Source organism: Suncus etruscus, chromosome 6 (genome assembly GCF_024139225.1).
Source record: "Suncus etruscus isolate mSunEtr1 chromosome 6, mSunEtr1.pri.cur, whole genome shotgun sequence".
Classification (NCBI taxonomy): domain Eukaryota; kingdom Metazoa; phylum Chordata; class Mammalia; order Eulipotyphla; family Soricidae; genus Suncus; species Suncus etruscus.
The window spans coordinates 71841087-71860236 of NC_064853.1; the positions used below are offsets into that span (position 1 = coordinate 71841087).

A 19150-nucleotide genomic window follows, 5' to 3' on the forward strand; every position below is an offset into this window, starting at 1 on the left:
AAACTATGTTCTGTGAGGGAAAAAAAAACAAATGCATACCCCAATTATGCCTTAGACTACTCTCTAGTGCCTGTCTCTTCCCCTGTCCCTGTGGCAGGGGGTTAGGGGAGTTGGAGAGTGGTGGTGGCATATAATCCATCTTGGAAAACAGTGCTCTAGCATAAAAGCCTTTGCTGAAAATCCTGAAAACATTTGAAGACGGTGAGGGCAAGCCAAAGGTAAAGATGTAGTGATCATTCACTAACTAGAAATGCTAAGTAAAATTACTTCGTGCAACCTGCCTTGTTAGGGATAAGCAATTTCAGTTAAGTGGGATTTTCCAAGTTTACCTCTAATTAGCTTTTCTTTTTTTAATGTGGAGATTTTTAATGCAAAATTTCCAAAAGTAATTACATTAATTTTTCTGTTTTAAATACACATGGATCAGAATTTTAAGATTTCTAAAAATAGCATGGCCTGGGGCCTGCGAGGTGGCGCTAGAGGTAAGGTGTCTGCCTTGCAAGCACTAGCTAAGGAAAGACTGGACTGTGGTTCGATCCCCTGGCGTCCCATATGGTCCCCCCAAGCAGGGGTGATTTCTGAGCGTTTAGCCAGGAGTAACCCTTGAGCATCAAATGGGTGTGACCCAAAAAACCAAAAAAAAAAATAAATAACATCGCCTATTTATGAGTATCAAGCATGAAAATGAGATACAATTGAACTATGTTCTCCGAGTCTGTGATGTGGGTCATACAGTCTGAAGTGGCTAGACTTATTCATTTCCTCACATATTTTGTCTCCAATATTTTATCCTGAAAAATGTCAAATACTCAAAAAAGCCAAAATTGTTACCTGCCACTTAGTTTGAAACATAGAAATATAAAATACTTATATTACCACACACTCTACCCATCAGTTAAAATTATATTACAGAACAATCCTTCATAAATACTTCAGCATTAAGTCATACTGAGCGGCAATTTATATGCCATGCGATGCCAAATATTAAGTGAACTTTTACTGAGTTTTCACAAATGAATCTATGTTACTTGAGTTTCCTTTCAAATTGCTCATTGAAGTCAATGCCACTTTTTGGTTCAATGAAACCTCTTTCTACAGGCCTTTTTACTATTTTTACACCTCTGATATTGATTGTTTCTTTACATATTATTCCCCATACATATTATATGTCTGCAACACGATGGTTTTTTTTATTTGTTTTTGTTTTTATAGTTTCTGAAGTGAGGCATGCTACTGTCAAAAGTGGTGAGCATTCATTCATTTCTGTAGAAAGGCCAGCCTGAATTTAGTCTTAGTGACAGAGGGTCTGTTAAGGGTCTGCTAACCACCAAGGGAGTACAGGAATAGAATTTGGGAGGACAGTAATCTGGGGTGGGAAAAATACATATTTTTGTATTCACATCTAACTGAAATGCATTTCTTCTATGTGCATGCAGACAGCAAACTCTACAGTATTAGCACCAATGACCAATTTTATCACCAATGACTGTCAGGCAATTTACTGCCCATTACAGCAGAGCAGGTATTTCAAAATAGCATTTATGGTAATCAACAATTCAAAATAACAATATTTATTGGAACTACTACCATCAGACCCTACTCTCGAATGCATGAATAAAGCAGAAAGATTATTTCATAATCAGGTATTCACACACCATACTCATAACTGGATAGTTTCAATGTGTTGAAATTTTTTGTGCCCTGTGTATTTTGTTCTATGAATTTGAAAATAATATGCATCAAGCTGTAATGTGTGTGAACCACTTCTAATAGAAGGAAAGAGGCTAAGGATTTCTGAGGGGAAAGGGCAAAGGCCATGGAAGGTGATAGGTTCTGAACACCTGATTTAAGGATAAGAAGAAAGTTTCACTTGTTTAATCTTAGCAGATATAGGAAGTTGGGTTCAGAAATTAAGACACACTTGGTATCCTGCTTTCTATTTTGTTTTCCTGGGTCTTAATCAGAGGTGACCCTAGGAAGTGTTCTAAATTCAGAAATATAAAACCCAATAGAGTACTAGTCAACAAAATCTTACAGGGGATGGCCAAATAGAACTCAAACCAAGACAAGGTTGGGTCTGTAATTGCATGATTGGAACCACATGCAGCTTCCTTTCTCAGAACAGAAGATGCCATGGTGGAGCAGAAGCATGGAGAGCCAGCTGGTTTCTTGCCTTAGCTTGGCTTGAGATATGGTCTGGCCTTGGGAATTCTGAACCATAGTCGGTCAGATGCCAAGACAGAAAAGAGAAAACAAGTGCTTTCTGCAGGAAGCAGTAGTCTCTATGCTCAGATCATATGAGGAGGAGGTTGGGTTAGCTTTTATGTCTTCAGGAAAGACTCTTAGACATTTCTGTATTTAAGTCCATTGTTGCCTACACAACAGGAACAAAGTTAGTGAACAAAATTAGTGCAGTGAGCCATGTATATTTTTTCTCATTAAATTTAGCATTCACTGGGGCCAGCGAGGTGGTGCTAGAGGTAAGGTGTCTGCCTTGCAAGCACTAGCCAAGGAAGGACCGCGGTTCAATCCCCCCGCATCCCATATGGTCCCCCCAAGCCAGGAGCAATTTCTGAACTCTTAGCCAGGAGTAAACCCTGAGCATCAAACGGGTGTTGCCCCCCCCAAAAAAAAATGAAACAAAAAAAATTTAGCATTCACTTTAAGATATAGAATAAGGTAGTAACAAAGGGCTAAAGGCAACACACAGAAAAACTTACACAACTGAGTTGGTAAGGGGAGGAAGCAGAAAAGGAAGGCATTGGGGTTCTTGGTAGAGGGAGGTGGGTACACTAGGGATGGGTGTAGAGTTGAATTTTGTGCATGATGAACCATCAATAAATTATAAAGTATTATAAATCACAGGACTTCAGACGATAAAAATAAATGTAAAAAATCAATTATGGTACGTGAAAAAACATTACCATTCACTGAGTAATTTTGCTAAGTGCTAGGCATGTTGATAGATGTTCATTTAAGCATCAACTTTATTAAAATATAATTTACTCCAACAAATTGCATACATTTTTTGTCAATCAATTTCATCATTTTCCAAAGTTCCTTGTGCCTTTTGTGAAGCATTCTTCTATGTCAAACCCTTATGATCTACTTTCTGCCACTACAAATGATTTGCATTTTCTAGAATTATTCAAATGAAAACATGCAGTATGGTTTTGGCTGTCCAGTTTCTTTCATTTAGCATGAAGTTTTTGTGTTTTATTGGCTTTCTCCTTCAACTGTTCAATAGAATTCCTTTACCAGCTATTCCAGTTTGGATCTATTAGTGAATAAATCTGATATAAGCATCCATTTCCATGTGTGCTTTTTTATTTTCTTTATTTTATAGTAGTAATTTTATCTTTTTAAGGTTTCAAAAGTCCCAAATGTCACAATAATAAAATTAATAAGGTATTATTTTAAGGTCATTTTATTTTTTTAATTGCTTTATTGAAACAACATTGTGGTTACAAGTTGTTTATTGTTGGGTTTCAGTCATGCAACATACATCATCCTTCACCACTGCACCCTTAATGATCTTTTTTGTTTTGTTTTGTTTTGTTTTTGGGCCACATCTAATGATGCTTGGGGTTACTCCTGGCTATGCCTCAGAAATCACTCCTGGCTTGGGGGACCATATGGGACACCGGAGGACTGAACCGTGGTCCGTCCTAGGTTAGCAAATGCAAGGCAAAAGACCTACTGCTTGCGCCACCGCTCTGGCCCCTATCTATCTCCTTTTTGACACTGTGGTTTGCACTATTGTTAATGGAGGGGTACCTTGCATGAGTGAGCATCAAATCTTTGGGACAAATACTTTTTTTTACAAAGTAGCTGCACTATGTTGCATTTCATAATCATATATCAGAGTTGCAGTTACTTCTATATTCTTGTCAACACTTGGTATTGTCAGATTTTTAATTTGAGTCATGCTAGAGTATGCAGCAGTATCTTACAGTTTTAATATTCATTTCCTTGATGATTAGTGATTTTGAGCATCCTTTTATAAGCTTTTTTTCTTTAATTAGGTTCTAAACTTTTCTTAGTGTAGCTCCTGTGATAGAAGACGGAGGAGCATGGAGATTTACTTTAAGCATTTTTATATGCTTGAGAATCATGTCTCAATAGTCGTTCATATCTAGCACAGGATCTGGGACTCCATAAAATTTTGCTAAAAAGGAAGGAAACCAATTCAGATATTTCTGAGATGTAATGACATTCTTTGAAAAGCTAAGTATAATGTTTTATATTATGATTGATCCAAGACTGTTTTTATTTGGCTGTAACATGTTGTCAGTATGTACTACTGATAGCTCATACTTGGATGTGGGTTAGTTAACAAATTACAGAACCATCTTCAACATGTTAATTAAATTGACTCTCCCTTCATATATGATTTTCAGCTTCATGTAACTATAGATAACTCACCTTCTTAGCTGATCGAATCTTCTGTGAGTTATTTCAGAAGTAAAGACATTTGTTTTAACTTGTCAGTTCAAAGCTGTTTATATAAAAGCAAAGAAATGCAATGAAGAGCTTTAAAAACTTTAAAAGATGATTTAAAAGAAAACTTTCTAGAAGAGTTTCCTATGATGTCTTTCTTTCTGCTAAGTATGTATAACCCACATGTAGAAATTGGGGCTCTGGCACAGGCAGTTTTTTAACAGTGAAGCTCAAAGCAGATAATGGGGGTACATTAGGAGAAAAACTAAGATAGATCTGGGTTGAAAGCATAACTACTCCACTCATTATTTCTCAGCCAGTTTCAGTCCAGAAACTCACAGGGTGGAGGTGGGCAAGAAGTTCTGGGATTGTTTGTTTGGCTTGTGATGTTTTAGGAATCAAGTGAGGATATCAAGATGGAAGATCCATAAATATTAAGAGAAATTTCACAGTAAGTGTTCAGTGTACTTTGTGAATAAGGCTTGAGCCAGCTACTGTCATTAAGGCCAATCCAAATCTTCTTTACGTTGTTCCCATATCCCAAAGCTACAGGGCTAACCACCTTCGAAGGTGCTTTTTCTTCTAAAGAAGATAGAGTATTATGCTTCAGGCATACATGATGATTTATATAAATATAAGATAAGGCCCTTTGAATAAAGCATGGACATTTATTAAGTATCACTAAGGCTACAGAATCCCCTCTACACACAATGGTTGAGGCTGTTTGATGCCTTGACCAGGTATTGAAAATGGGACGGTTTCTTCTGTAATGACTGCATCTCTTCTTTCATAATTTGAGAGCTCTTCTTCAATTAAATGTAGTTATGCATTCAATACAAGACTCTGCTTCTAGCAAAACAACCCAAGACACCTAATGGCAACCTCTCCATTCTGATACACGAAGGAAGCAACTCTTCTGGTCACTGAAAGTCACCGAAAAAGTTGTGCTCGTTTAAACCCATGGATATTATGGTGTCTAGACTGACCTAAAACAGTCACTTGGAGAAAAGTGAAGCAATCAAGGAAGAAAGTAAAAAGCATTTTATGAAGTCTTAGTAAGTGTGAAGAAGAGAGCTAAACAAAGGAAAATCTCTAGGCATAAAAGAAACTGACAAATGCCCACACAGGAAAGGAAACTTAGGCAGGCTAGGAGTGACATATTGTTACTCCCGCTGATGTAAATACAGAGTTGATGAGTTCAATCAAGTATGTTATAAACTTGTTAAACTGGAGAAGTGATGAGAATTATTCTCAAACTTAAACTCAAGACAAATAAGGAGGAGCAGAAAGAGTCTGGATGAGGGTCCTGTTTTGCCACACATCCAAATGGGTTATCTCTGATACTGCTGATAGAAAATAGCAAGTAGTTGCAATTATGGAAAGTGGGAAACAGGTAGAGATGACTCAGACATGGCTAATGACCTAAAGAGATCCACTTGGCAAAGAACTAGTGGGAAATGCCCATAATGCCAAGGAGAGTCTTCCGGGGAAAAATTATGAACTGTTAAGTGAATGTCTCTTTGCTTCTTTCAAAAGGCTCTATGGAAGCCAGCTCTATCTAATCCCTGAAAACCACTTCAGAATAGTTATATGTGTGTATACATATTAAATATATATAAAGTACATGTATATAATCTATATGTATAATGCATAGAGTGTATATATAGTCTATATAAAACATGTATAAACTCCATCTACATCTATAAATATGTATTGAAATCTTAGATATACAATTGGGCTACTTACTCTAGGCATTCTAGGTCTTTGGTTGAACAAGCAATTTACAAGATTAGCTTTGTGTCATAAGAGGAAATCATTCTAAGAACTTACTCACTGAGGCAATCATTCTAAGAACTTAGTGATAGCAAATTACCTCAGTGATAGCAAATTATGTCAACAAAACACCAACCAGGGCAAAATGAACAAAGGCAAGGTCAATTATGCCTCCATATTCTGTTCAACAATTTTTCTGAGATCCTAGAAATAATTTATATCTGCACAATCTTATACACAGATAACTCTACTCCTACTATTGACTTAGAGCTCATGCAGCTATGACTAAAGTTTGCACATATGGGAGAGTCTAGGGAAGGGACAAAATGAGAGTTCTCAGAACTTTAAGATAATCTGAGAACTCCCAATACCCTTATAGAAATTCAAATGATCCTCAGGAGGACCATCTAAAATGTGAAATGCCTTTGCCAGCCCATAAAGTATGTTTTGGAGTACTTCAATGTGAAATGAAAATCCCATATCAGGAGCCCCTGGCTTCTAGAAAAGCTTGAAAAGATGTCCTGGAATAAGGGAAGCAAGGTCAATTACTATCTTGTGACCTACTACAGTAGCTGCCTGTCATCAACTGGCAGTTCAGCTATTAAACAGAAGCCAAAGATGAGCAACCCTTGACTGAACCAGAGAAGCATTATAAGGTACACTCTGTGGACACTGGAATAAGCTGACAATAGGGAAGAACTGCACTTGATGGCCTGATGCCTTCTTTGCAGACATCATCTCCATTCTCAATTCCTATCAGCCCCAAGAAGCATGTATTGCTATCCTGCTCTTAACCAGCCAGCCATATAATGCCTTTGGGACTAGACAATATCTGAGTATGGTCCAAACTGAGCTGCTAGCAAGTTACAGAGCATCAAGGTCTTTCATTTCTCTATTCCTACACTTAATTGTTTTCATCAGGATGGCCCTTCTGCCTTTTCAAACTGTTGTTATCCATCAAGGCCCAACTCAAATGTTACATTTCTTATGAAAAAAAAAAGTTCATCAGGTAAAACTAGGAATTGCATGAATAAATGCCTAAAGAAATGATGGTGAAAATGCAAAATATTCACTCTCTCTTGTTTTCAGTTTTGCTTTTTGGGTGTTGGGGTGGGCACTTTCAACAAAGTTTGGGGTTTTCTCCTGGCTTTGTGTTTCAGGAATCACTACTGGTGCTGTTTGGGACTGAATCAGGGTGAGCTGAGTGCGAGGCAAGCATCCAACCAGTGTTACTATTTCTCTGACCCCTATAAATCCCTCTCTTTCTGTCACTAGAAGCTCTTAACATTTGGAACATATATTTCCATACTTCAAGTTGCTTTTTTTTGCAATTAAAACATTTAATATAGGAGCTGGAGAGATAGCACAGCAGTAAGACGTTTGCCTTGCATGCAGCTAATTCGAACAGACAGTGGTTCCAGGCATCTCATATGGTCCCCTGAGCATGCCAGGAGTGACTTCTGAGCACAAAGCCAGGAGTAAACCCTGAGCACTGCCAGGTGTGACACAAAAAACAAAAAAATTAATATAAATACATTTCTGTCATTCAATATTCAACAACTTACTTTCAATATTTCAAGGTATGGTTATTTTGTAACTGAATGTAAGCTGACCATTTTATCTTACAAGTTAACATAGCCAACTCAGCATAAAATTACCATGATGGAAACCTCAAACAGAATATAGATACTAAGTTCCCATCACAGTTTCCCATGGTATTTGGGCATGAAATAAAGACTAATTAATTGATGTGATTTGGACATGGCCTAGTCACCTCTGAAACTGACAATAATTTCTGTTTTTTATGAAGTGTTAAGAAAACAGAGACATAATCAGCTTGATTATTGCATAGAACATTGAATGTTGAAAAGGCTGGCAAGTAAAACCAGGCCCATTACCAGAAAATGATTCTTAACCTGTAAGTATGAACCACTTTTAATTTCCATAAAAATTGATACAAACCAGGTTCCAAATATAATAATTAATATCCTATACAAGTTTAGATTTTGATGCTAATCATCTTATTTTCACAAATAACTTCAAAGTAGCTACTATTAGAAAAAAGAAGCACGAAGAGCCTAAAAATTTGATCCACTTATTTAAAGGATGGAGCTAAGAATCATACCACACAATTTGTTCTAAAAATGTCATACTAATTTCTACAACATCACATTATCTCTTCAGAGTCTTTTTCCACATGGAATAATAAGTGAGTCCAATAAAGAAAGACCATGATAGAGTCAAAATGATGAGCATATGTGGACAACACTCTAATGAAGGATATGTATTCATTAAACAGTACAATTTAAGTGGAAACCATGACCTCGTTTTCCCTAAAGGCATGTGCAGCGTGTTCTTGCTCTTGTTGGACATACTCTCTCAAGTTCTAAACTGGGTTCTAGCCAAGAAAAATTGTGTGCCATCAAACTATGGTTAACTCCTATAAATGACCCATTAAATAATATTGATCTTCCAAAGATATGGTGAATGAATTGCAAAGATACAAGTTCATGGTAAGAAATATAGGAAAACTAAAATACTATCTATGAATTGATGTTTCTTCCCTGGAAGAAAAACTAATTTAGCCAAATTATATATATTTTTATTTTATTTATTTATTTTTTTTACCACTCAGACTGCATCCTCTCCCTATACCCTTCCCAAAGGAAAGGGAGAACGATCATCAATGGCAAGAGGCAGTCGCAGAAGCAACACCTAGAGTCGGCTTCACGCTCAGGAGAGGATGTTCTGGCTCCTCCACGTGGCTTCGGGTTTTCTACACATTCAGAGAAACTTCTCTAGTTACATACTATAGAAATGATCCCTGAGGGGCCAGGCGGTGGCGCTAAAGGTAAGGTGCCTGCCTTGCCTGCGCTAGCCTTGGACGGACCGCGGTTCGATCCCCCGGTGTCCCATATGGTCCCCCAAGCCAGGAGCAACTTCTGAGCGCATAGTCAGGAGTAACCCCTGAGCGTTACTGGGTGTGCCCCCCCCCCAAAAAAAAAAAAAAGAAATGATCCCTGAAAGTATAGTCTTCAAATTACATTTTTAAATGACTCTACCTGTGGGTTAATGGCATAGAGAACTGCTTTCATTTATTAGACTGCTACAAAACTCACACAGGTTCCAGGGGTCTGGGAATTTTACCCAAATAATGAGAGGAGGAACTCTAGCTTTAAGTTTTAAGTACTTTCTTGTCCAAAATTATACATATTGTCAGAATCTTTGATATAAATAAATGACCATGCTTTATATATTACTGCAGAGTTGTACACCACAGGAGTCAAGGGACAACAATAAGTCATTCAACACCTAGAATACACTGTACAAAACAATTTTACAACACAAATCTGATCATTGAATTACCTTCAGGCCTTTATAAAATTTAAATTCCTAGATTTCATGCCAAAAATTGACCCCACAATCTTATTTCAAACCTAAAGATATAGCTCTACCCCCTGAATTGCCTACTATTACTGAGGCTCAATTTCCAAACACATATGAGGGCAGGAGGTCCTCTGATACAAAGTCACTAATCAAATATCAAAATGCTACTAATTCACAGATTTCGGAAGGAGAAGTGAGGGTAGACTACCAGCGCAGAGGCCGCCATAGTGGGCGCCTGTGGACGAGGGAGATTCTGAACCTCCTCACAGGTGTAGGAAGAAGTGAGGGCAGACTAGCAGAGCGAAGGCCGCAATTGTGGGCGTTTGTAGGCTGCGGCTTGGAGGGCGAATCTGTACCTCCTCACAGATATAGGAAGGAGAAGTAAGGGTGGACTACCAGCACGGAGGCTGCCATTGTGGGCACCTGTGGACTGCGGCTTGGAGGTCGATTCTGCACCTCCTCACAGGTATAGGAAGAAGAAGGGAAAGGGACTACCAGACTGGAGGCCACCATTGTTCGGCACTTGGAGATTGCTGGCGGAGGGCAACCCTGCTCTTTCTCACTGGTATCAGAAGGGAAGAGAATGGAGGGCGGGGCCAAACCTCAGCAACCACCATCACTATCCCTGCTTAGGACAGTACTCCAAAGAAGGGACCAAGTTCCACACCACAGGAGATGACAGGACACAAGATGTCCTGGATCCATCTTATAGAGCTACCTCATTGAAATTTTTCTTTGTTTATTTCTATTAGCAATAAAAATTATCTATCACTGACTTTTTATAAAGCTAGGAGAACATAGACATTTAGATCCTTTAGTCATTCATATAAATGAAGGCTATAGTGTCTGATTCACAGTTTATTTTTTTTATCATTTTGGTAAAAAGATACGATCAATTCTATATGCCCCACCTATCTACCTATACCCTTGACATTCAGATATTTTAGCTTATCCCATCTTTTAATGAACTATTCTGTGAATTTGGGCAGCCCTGGGTGGATGGGAATAAAGTTCAGTGATAGAGCATGTGCAAAGTTCTGGGTAAAAATCATCCGGACACATACAAATACTCATACCATATACACACACATACATACCAGTCAAAGATGTCAAGTTGAATTCACAGAACTATGACTTGCTTTTGGGTAGAAGTGATGTCATATTTCTCAGCATAGACCTTATGGTGAATGAGACTATACTTCTCCAACCAGTCCCCTTTGGACCACTAGATAATTTCAGATACAGAAAAAGTTTGGATGAGATCCACTGAGTCCCACCCAGATCAACAAGACTACCTAGGGCTAATGAACCTTTGTAAATGCATACTGTGTAGTTTTTTTTTTATAATTTTTATTTTGACCAAAGTGGATTATGTATCTTTTAAGCATTTGCCATTTGGGGTAACATATTACAGGTTCCACTACCTGATACCCTTGAATTCCCAATAAATGAATAAAAAAATCTTTCCTCTCTCACAGCCTCACCACAATTTACTCCAATGACAGATATGAGTTTGTTGGAGCAAGTTTGTGTTCTTCATTCATTCCCTTATAAAATGCAATGCTTCTAGCAGATCTACCATTATGGATTAACTATGTGTAACACACTAGAATAATAACTTTTGGTTCATTTTTCATTTAATCTTCACTGTAATGTTATTTCAAAGTCACATCCAAAGACTGATTTAACATTCTCATATTAATGATGGGGAAGAAGAGATTCAAAGAGGCCAACTGGACTAATGCCATAAGCTAAGTGGCAGATCCAAAATGTGACCCCCATGCAAACTTCTTCCAAGCTCACAGTCTTATAGATTGTGTCTCAGAAATTCTGCCTGTAATTAACTATTATGCGCTGGGGTTAAAAATTTTCAGCTGTGGCCAAATATCAATATGCATTCATATATATTTTACAGATTGTACATTTTCTGTACTGTAAGCTTTACCAGTTTCATCCAGAGCAAGAGGAGCAGCATGAACTACCTTAACTCTTGTGCCTTATGCAAACACCAGGGAGAGATTTTGATCCCTGTACAAAAGTCAAGAGAAGAGTCTAGGACAGAGGTCAAAGAACTTTTTTTTGCAAAGATACAGATAGGAAATATTTTGGGCTTTTCAAGCCATACAATCTTGAACGTGTTATTGTATCTCAAAAACAGCCAAGATTAACACATAAATAAATGGTGTATCTGTGTTCAAAAATTATTTATAACGTCAGACCTATATGTCAGCTCTTGACCATAAAAGATAGATCAGGCCAAGGCAGAGGAAATAAGTGTAAACTTAATGCTCTTCAGTGGTCCTCAAACTTTTTAAACAGGGGGCCAGTTCACTGTCCCTCAGACCATTGGAGGGCCAGTATAGTAAAAACAAAAACTATGAACAAATTCATATGCACACTGCATATATCTTATTTTGAAGTGAAGAAACAAAACAGAATCAAATATAATATGTGGCCTGTGGGCCCAAGTTTGAGGATCACCATATAAATAATGGAGACAAAATGAAATGGCAATTAAACATTTCTCACTTAAAAGTGATACCTGAATCACCTACTCTTTTGTTACCTATGGCAGAAATGAATCATTGTTACTTACTGAAAACACTAATGCTGATGGACCTACAATGCCTTCCAGAAGTAGTCTGTCAAGAACTAAAGACAATATTGAATTCATAAGAGTCCTGTGATAATTAGCAACATTGCCTTGCAGAAGAAGAGAAAAAATGACAGGTTAGTCAGATGCCTCGTGCATTTGTCATATATGTTATATATTTTACTTCCCAAAAAATTAACACTTCCTTCAGCTTTTTAGAAATAAGTATAAATATTTTTGATTGTTGTTTGGTTACACCTGGTGACACTCAGTGGTTACTTCTGGTAGACTTAGGGATGACATGTTATATGATATGGGATGCTGTGAATCAAACCCAGGTCGGCCATGTGCAAAGCAAACACACTACCCATTATGCCATCACTCCAGTCCCTGGAGGTACTTTTTATTTTTTTATCCCTTTTTCCTTCTCTAGTACCTTGCACTTAATTTGGATCGGATTCTATACGTAACATTTTGTGTGCTCAGCGAAGACCATTATTAGTGAAGTTCAGTTGTTTCAGTGGCTGTCATGGAAATGTTATGTGTCTCTGCAGCCATTTACCTTGGCCTCGATGTTTAAAAATTAGTCAGTTTCACTAGTGAAACAATGATCATTTATGGAATCAGTTCATGGGACACTACAAAAGGATATGTCTGATGTCCTATATCGTAACATCATTTAGTATTTATTATTTCATTGACATGTCTCAGTTTGATCATTTTTCTATCACTAACCTAATGACACAATTATGTTGTTTCTGAAAAATCAAAGAAGTGTAAAGCCCCCAAGAATACAGAAGAGACATATGTATTCCTGTTTCTCAAAGTTATTAATCCCACAGTCTAGCTTAAAGATCTTCGGTCAATACAATTAAAACAAGTAGACCTTATATCTCATGGAAATGATAATTACCTATTTTTATGTTTGCTGCTGTGTGACTTTTGTTGTTGGTTCTGTTAGTCTGGGGTTTTGGTTTGGGGGCCTTACCTAGTTGTGCTCAGGGATCACTCCTGGTAGTACTTGGGTGACGTACATAATGCCCAAGATCAAACAAGGGCTGGTTACATGCAAGGCCTTTACCCTTACACAATCTCTGTGGCCTAATTATTTTTTAACTTTTTATTTATTTTTAAATCTTTGACATTCTGTGGTTTATAACTCTTTTTTTTTTGTTTGTTTGTTTTTTGGGTCACACCCAGCAACGCTCAGAAGTTACTCCTGGCTCTACGCTCAGAAATCACTCCTGGCAGGCTCAGGGGACCATATGGGATGCCAGGATTCGAACCACTGTCCTTCTGCATGCAAGGCAAACCCTCCACCTCCATCACCTCCATGCTATCTTTCCAGCCCCGTGGTTTATAATTCTATTAATAATCATTTCTCACACACATAATTCTAACACCACATCTTTCACCAGTGTGTCCACCTTCCTCCACCAAGAACCTTATCACCATATATTCTCAATTCCACTTAACTAAATTGTTTGGATCAGTTTTCTCATTAGGTATTCTTTAGAGCTTTATCACTATATGGTTTAAGTCCCTCATATTAGAGAAGTCATTTTGTATGTCCCGTTACTTCTGACTTCCCTCAGAATAATATACAGCAATTAAAAATTTTATTTATTTATATTCAAACCAATTTATCTTTTATTTTTCCTTAACATATTTATTCATATATGATTCACACACTGCAAAGTTTATCCATTTAAAATATTCAATTAATGTTTTTGGTTGAGTTTTTCAGGGTTCTCCAACCATCTATTATCTTCCTGCACTATAGATGCTAAAATTTCATATTGTGTTACTGCTCAACAACCTGTGACTACATTCAAATGTAATATTGAGTATATACAAATTAAGCAAGAATTACCCCAATTCTGTTTGAATCCCTTCCATTTTTGGTAGGTAATATTTTAATAGAAATTATTTTTTATTTTTGTTATGAATTTCTTTTTAATTTTTAAGCACCATGATTACAAACATATTTGCAACATTTTTAAAAAATTATTTTTTAAAAATATTGAAGAGGAAATAATGGAGGGCATCAAGACCAAACAGTCCTATGAACATTGAGTAGAAATAAAAAATGATCAGACTTGAACACCAAATCCAAAGCCAATTACAACATAAATGAAAATGAAACCCAACCTACAACAGGCTAGACACAGAAAGGACCACTTATACTAGCAGCCTCGGGGGAAGGGGGGTCGGGAGGCAAAGAAGGGACGATATGGGATGCATGCTGGGAACAGGGGTGGAGGGAGGATAACATTGGTGGTGAGAATGCCCCTGATTCAATGTCACTATGTACCTGAAATACTACTGTGAATGATTTGTAATCCACTTTAGTCAAAATAAAAATTATTAATATAAAAAATTAATGTGTTCAATTATTGACTCACCTACTTATACTACACAAAAAATTAGCAAGATGGTGGTAGAAAAAATTATTAAGATAGTACTCATCAGAATCATTCTGTTTGCTCAATTAAATGCAAATTCACACACAAACATATTTTCTTTTTAAAATTCCATTCCTCCTAGTTCTCTGAACCACTCTAAACCACTTTAGCGAAATAATTTCTTTCTCTTCCCACACTATTCATTGTGTGCAAGCCAAGTTCCCATTATTCTCCCTAAAAATTCACATCTATTACAGCTATTTAAGCCCCTCCAGAGTCTACTTCACAGATCCTAATTTGATCACTCAGATTAGGGAATAGTAGAGCAGTACTTTAGAGCAGGTAAACATTAAGCCCAAAGGGAAGATAAAATAACAGCCATTGTTTTCAAAACTACCAAAACATCTGACCAGACTGTTGACAGCATAAAGAAAAGACACTCACTTGTCCCATTGTGCTTCTGTCAGACTCAACTCCTGTCTACTCTCTCTCTCTCTCTCTCCTCTCTCTCTCTCTCTCTCTCTCTCTCTCTCTCTCTCTCTCTCTCTCTCTCTCTCTCACACACACACACACACACACACACACACACACACACACACACACACACGGCCTGAAATCTAAATAGTTTTACAAACATGTTTCCTCCCTCTCCCTTTTCCCACCCTCCCTCCCTCTCTCCTTCCCTCCCCCTCTCCCTCCTCCCAACCCTTCTTTCCTTCCCTCCTTCCTTCCTCCTTCCTTCCTTCCTTCCTTCCTTCCTTCCTTCCTTCCTTCCTTCCTGCCTTCCTTCCTCCTTCCTTCCTTCCTTCCTTCCTTCCTGCCTCCTTCTCTTTACATTTCCTTTCTTCCTTTCCCTCTTTCTCTCTTCTTTTCTTCCTTCTTTTCTTCCTCCCTCTCTTTCTTCCCCTTTCCTTTCCTTCTTTCCCTTTCCTTTCTTCCTTTCTTCCTATCTTCCTTCCTCTATACTGAGGTGCTGTGATTTACAATATTGTTGGTTTCCTGTGCACATCATTCCAATACCATACCTATCACCAGTGTGCCCACATCCCTCACCCAAAGAGCTCAGTGCTTCTATCTTTTCACATCCCCTCTCAACTCAGTTTTGTGCATCAGTTCTCTCACTATGTTGTCTTTCTTTAAAGAATCAATCATGACTAAATGGATCTTAACTTTTGTGCAGGATGGTACTGCAACAAAATATCTACCTATCAGCCATAAGATTCAGTCACTTAGTCCATTATCCTCCATGTATCTGATACCAAGAGAAACAAAGGGAAGGCGAGTTAGAGTGTATTCTTTAAATTGTCCTGGCCCTCAGGACTTCAAAGTTCCAAATTTTAGAGAGGTTGGTAATACAAGATAAAGTGAGCATCCATTAACAAGAAAAATGACAGCCCCTATTTCCTTTAAAATATCCCATGATGTATCAGAGAATCCATGGGTCTCACATAATCTGACATACCTTTCAAATTTAGGAGCAGCAAAGATATTTCAAATGCTTCTCTAACACCTCGTGTTGATTTTCTTCCTACTGAACTAAACCTCTTTAGTCATGTTATAAGTTTTTATTTATTTCTATCTATTCTCCCCCAAACATTCTGGCCTGAAAGTAGCTCAAGAGGAAAAAAAATTGGAGAGAGATGCATTTTTGTCATTCTTGGCATGTGTGAAAGTAATGCTGGAAAAAAAATCTGGTCAATTTTTAGAATCACTGAGAGACAATGAGTGATTTCCTTACAGATATTTTTTGTTATAAAAGACTAAAAAGGGACCATGTGCTTGTTGGTGTGTAATTCAGCACACCCATAGATACTGACATCAGTGGGGGTCTAGGAGGACAAACAAGAGCATAAGGGCCCAGGTTTCTTTTCCTGATGCCTGATCATAGAAGTGGGTGGGCTTCTTTTATTCAGTGATCCCTACAGTTCCTATTCCATGTGCAAATGAACATGTCCTGTCACTTCCATAGGCATCTTGTCCTATTGGTTCAAAATAAACTCCTTCAAAGGGTCAATAAAGTTTAAGATGATCCAGCCATATTCAAGTCTATGATTCTTCTCTTCCTGCCTCCTGCCTCCTAATCCCATCACAGCATAAGTTTTCTGTTCCTCAAGCACTGTCTCAAGGTGGATCTTTGCTGTGGTTCATGCCTCAGAATAGAATATTTGATTCTGGGTGGTTCAGGGCCAACGTCTTCCCTCAATTAGGTTTTTGGGACTAGGAGGATACTTCAAAGTTCAGGGACACATTTCTCAAATGGAGCTTGATAACCGGCACTTCCAGGTATAATCCTGGGAGTTACCACCACCAATGGCCTGAGCAGCATTATACCACCAGACTTGAGTATTTATTTAACCACTGTCACAATTGGCCAATTATCACTGGGGTGGACCCTTAGAATTTAGAGCATTGTTTGAGGACCCCCCCCCTAAAATATCAGGTTTCCATTGTTCTCCCATTGCCCCAGTCTAAATGAGTGTCCTCCCACTGACCTCCTATGACTATAAAATTCTGCTTCCCTTAAGTTCCCATCAGTAGCACAAATTTACAGTAGATATGCTGTTATTTACAGTAGATATGTTATATCTTGTTCTTTAAAAATTATTATTATTATCATTATCATTATTATTATTATGCTCTGTCACCTCCACCTAGCTGCTCAATAACTCCTGCATGAATAGATGCATCAATTAACCAACAAAAGGGACTTTCATTTTCTTTTTTTTGCTTTTGGTTTTGGGCCACACCCAATGACACTCAGGGGTTACGCCTGACTATGCACTCAGAAATCGCTCCTGGCTTAGATAGACCATATGGGATGCCAGGGGATCCAACCGTGGTCCATCCTAGGCTAGTGCTTGCAAGGCAGGCGCCTTACCTCTAGTGCCACCGCTCTGGCCCCAGGACTTCATTTTCTTAAGCCTAAACTAAAGTTATTTTAAACTCACAGAACACTTGCAAGAATAATCTAGTCCATGAGGATCTCATAAACCCTCTACCCATATTCACCTTTCATCATTATTGTTCCCAATTGTTTCTCCATTTTATTTATGCACATAAAATGATTCATATCAATACCACTATAATTTTCTTTCATCAATAAATCATTATTTCTAAACTATACCAGAATTACCTTGTACACATCATAGTCCTCCATCTCTACCTACTTAAGTGTTTATTTCTCCATGAATAAGTAAATTCTTTTAAATATACAGCATAACACCTTCATCATTTTCAGCAAGTTTATCATATATATTGAATGTACTTTCACATTCATACTTTGTCAACTGACCTGATAATGTCCATTAGTTCAATCTCTCACCACCCCTAGCACTGAACCTGTTCAGTTTTACTTTAGCTGTCTACATTTAGCTGTCTTGTCTTACCAGTCTCCTTACCCTTATGCCTTTCATAGCTCGGGCATCTTTGAAATACATAAAACCTTATTTAAAGCAGAAGCTACTCATTTGGGACATTTCTGGTCCTTCTTCATTGTCACAGCTGTCTTGAGTATTCCTGGCCATAATGCCAAAACACCAGACACTCTTTCTTTCTTAGGAATCACCTTTGGAAGGCATTATGATCATCCTGTGTCAACAATGATATTAATTTTGAGTAAGGTTATGTCACCCAACCATGAAGATAATGTATCATGCCTCACTTAAAGTGATATATCCTAAGAAAAATATCATTAAGCACTTTTATCATTGAACAAGCCTCACAGAGCATGCTTATACAAAACCTGATGGCATAATCTAACACACATCTGGGTTTCATGGAGGGGTTATCACCATCAATGCCTCACTTCACTTACCTAAGCACTGCTTTCAAGTGTATAATTCCATTTCTTCCCTTTATACCTAAAATTATCTATGGGACCCAGAGAGAAAGTACAGTGGTCAGGGAACTTGCTTACAAGCAGCCAAATTGGGTTTAATACACTGTATTCCATAAGGTACTTCAAGGACCACGAGGGATCCCTGAGTATAGAGTGTGCTAGCCTAGGACAGACAAAGGTTCAATCCCCTGGTATCCCATATGGTCCCTCAAGCCAGGAACAATTTTTAAGCACATAGCCAGGAGTAACCCTTGGGTATCATCAGGTGTGGCCAAAAAATAAAACAAAAATAAATAAATAAATAAATACATACATACATAAATAGTGATATCAACCTGCTTAGAAAGTGTCTGGTAATATGACAGGTTTCAAAACCAGAACAATATGTCACATATGTCAGAGTATAGAGAACACACATGCCACAAAGATCAAAACTGACTTTGAAACAGCAAAAGTAAATGGTTAACATTCACACTGTATGAAGAGCTATTATAATTCAGAAAGAAACTTAGGATCAATGGACATGCTCATAATCACAAACTAATTCATCTTAGTTACTTAGCTATAAAAGTGTTCGAGTATTTCTGGACTAAAATATCTGGAAAGGGGGCTGGAGAGAGAGCATGGAGATAAGGCGTTTGTCTTGCATGTAGAAGGACAGCGGTTTGAATCCCAGCATCCCATATGGTCCCCCCACCCCCCAAGCCTGCCAGA

The 19150-nt window shown here is 37.9% G+C and overlaps 1 protein-coding gene and 1 non-coding gene across 2 annotated transcripts in view; both read right to left on the reverse strand.

Moving 5' to 3' along the window:
• SLC24A3 (solute carrier family 24 member 3) overlaps positions 1 to 19150 on the reverse strand; it is a 536687-nt gene that overhangs the window by 385799 nt on the left and 131738 nt on the right. The gene's annotated exons all lie outside the window — the stretch shown is intronic.
• On the reverse strand, positions 8840 to 9048 carry LOC126012801 (small nucleolar RNA U3). Its single transcript, XR_007497175.1, has one exon. It is a non-coding gene; the product is annotated as a small nucleolar RNA U3 (small nucleolar RNA).